Source organism: Myxocyprinus asiaticus, chromosome 42 (assembly GCF_019703515.2).
Source record: "Myxocyprinus asiaticus isolate MX2 ecotype Aquarium Trade chromosome 42, UBuf_Myxa_2, whole genome shotgun sequence".
Lineage (NCBI taxonomy): Eukaryota > Metazoa > Chordata > Actinopteri > Cypriniformes > Catostomidae > Myxocyprinus > Myxocyprinus asiaticus.
In genome coordinates, this window is record NC_059385.1 from 2915656 (window position 1) to 2918177 (window position 2522).

Genomic DNA, 2522 nt, shown 5'->3' on the forward strand with positions numbered 1-2522 from the left:
GCCTTCAAAATGGTCTCTCAGTTTGGTTCACTAGGCTACACAATCATGGGGAAGACTGCTGATCTGACAGTTGTCCAGAAGACAATCATTGACACCCTTCACAAGGAGGGTAAGCCACAAACATTCATTGCCAAAGAAGCTGGCTGTGCACAGAGTGCTGTATCCAAGCATGTTAACAGAAAGTTGAGTGGAAGGAAAAAGTGTGGAAGAAAAAGATGCACAACCAACCAAGAGAACCGCAGCCTTATGATTGTCAAGCAAAATTGATTCAAGAATTTGGGTGAACTTCTCAAGGAATGGACTGAGGCTGGGGTCAAGGCATCAAGAGCCACCACACACAGACATGTCAAGGAATTTGGCTACAGTTGTCGTATTCCTCTTGTTAAGCCACTCCTGAACCACAGACAACGTCAGAGGCGTCTTACCTGGGCTAAGGAGAAGAACAACTGGACTGTTGCCCAGTGGTCCAAAGTCCTCTTTTCAGATGAGAGCAAGTTTTGCATTTCATTTGGAAACCAAGGTCCTAGAGTCTGGAGGAAGGGTGGAGAAGCTCATAGCCCAAGTTGCTTGAAGTCCAGTGTTAAGTTTCCACAGTCTGTGATGATTTGGGGTGCAATGTCATCTGCTGGTGTTGGTCCATTGTGTTTTTTGAAAACCAAAGTCACTGCACCCGTTTACCAAGAAATTTTGGAGCACTTCATGCTTCCTTCTGCTGACCAGCTTTTTAAAGATGCTGATTTCATTTTCCAGCAGGATTTGGCACCTGCCCACACTGCCAAAAGCACCAAAAGTTGGTTAAATGACCATGGTGTTGGTGTGCTTGACTGGCCAGCAAACTCACCAGACCTGAACCCCATAGAGAATCTATGGGGTATTGTCAAGAGGAAAATGAGAAACAAGAGACCAAAAAATGCAGATGAGCTGAAGGCCACTGTCAAAGAAACCTGGGCTTCCATACCACCTCAGCAGTGCCACAAACTGATCACCTCCATGCCACGCCGAATTGAGGCAGTAATTAAAGCAAAAGGAGCCCCTACCAAGTATTGAGTACATATACAGTAAATGAATATACTTTCCAGAAGGCCAACAATTCACTAAAAATGTTTTTTTTATTGGTCTTATGATGTATTCTAATTTTTTGAGATAGTGAATTGGTGGGTTTTTGTTAAATGTGAGCCAAAATCATCACAATTAAAAGAACCAAAGACTTAAACTACTTCAGTCTGTGTGCATTGAATTTATTTCATACACGAGTTTCACAATTTGAGTTGAATTACTGAAATAAATGAACTTTTCCACGACATTCTAATTTATTGAGATGCACCTGTATACTTTTTAAATTAATATCATATTAAAATGTTTATATATATATATATATATATATATATATATATATATATATATATATATATATATATATATAAACATATAAATAGATAGATAGATAGATAGATAGATAGATATAACTTTAAAATAATAAATAAATATTTTTTTGGAATTGTAAAATAAAGTAGACACATTTGAAACTGTTTAATTGTTTAAAATGTAGTTAAAAAGAACAATTAAATAATGAATGATTATTTATTCATTAATTATTTTGCTACATTTAACTGTTTTAAATGTCTTTGTCAATTAAAAAAAATATTGTATTATTTTATTGATAGAACTACATTTTAAAACATGAAGTTAATAATGTTTTATTTGTCCACTTAGAAAGTGTTTTATTTATTATAATGTTTGAATTAATAAATTGATTTCTTCATTTTTATTTTTAAGCTACACTCTAAGTCATCCATTCCTTTTTGATCAAAATATACACCGATCAGCCACAACATTAAAACCATCTCCCTAATATTGTGTAGGTCTCAGAATAGCATTCGGAGTAAATTCCAGAGACTGTTGTGTGTGAAAATCCCAGGAGATCAGCAGTTACAGAAATACTCAAACCAGTGCGTCTGGCACCAACAATCATCCATGTGATAATCTAATCAGCCAATCGTGTGGCAGCAGTGCAGTGCATAAAATCATGCAGATACGGGTCAGGAGCTTCAGTTAATGTTCACATCAACCATCAGAATGGGGAAAAATGTGATCTCAGTGATTTGGACCGTGGCATGATTGTTGGTGCCAGATGGGCTGGTTTGAGTATTTCTGGGATTTTCACACACAACAGTCTCTAGAATTTACTCCGAATGGTGCCAAAAACAAAAAACATCCAGTGAGCGGCATTTCTGTGGATGGAAACGCCTTGTTGATGAGAGAGGTCAACAGAGAATGGCCAGACTGGTTTGAACTGACAAAGTCTATGGTAACTCAGATAACCGCTCTGTACAATTGTGGTGAGAAGAATATCATCTCAGAATGCTGTTCTGAGATGCAGGTTTGCGCTGTTTTGCCGGCACGAGGGGGACCTACACAATATTAGACAGGTGGTTTTAATGCTGTGGCTGATCGGTGTATATAGCACAAATACATGTTCATTCCTCCTAATTAAAAAGTGCGAGAAGAATAAACCAGACTCA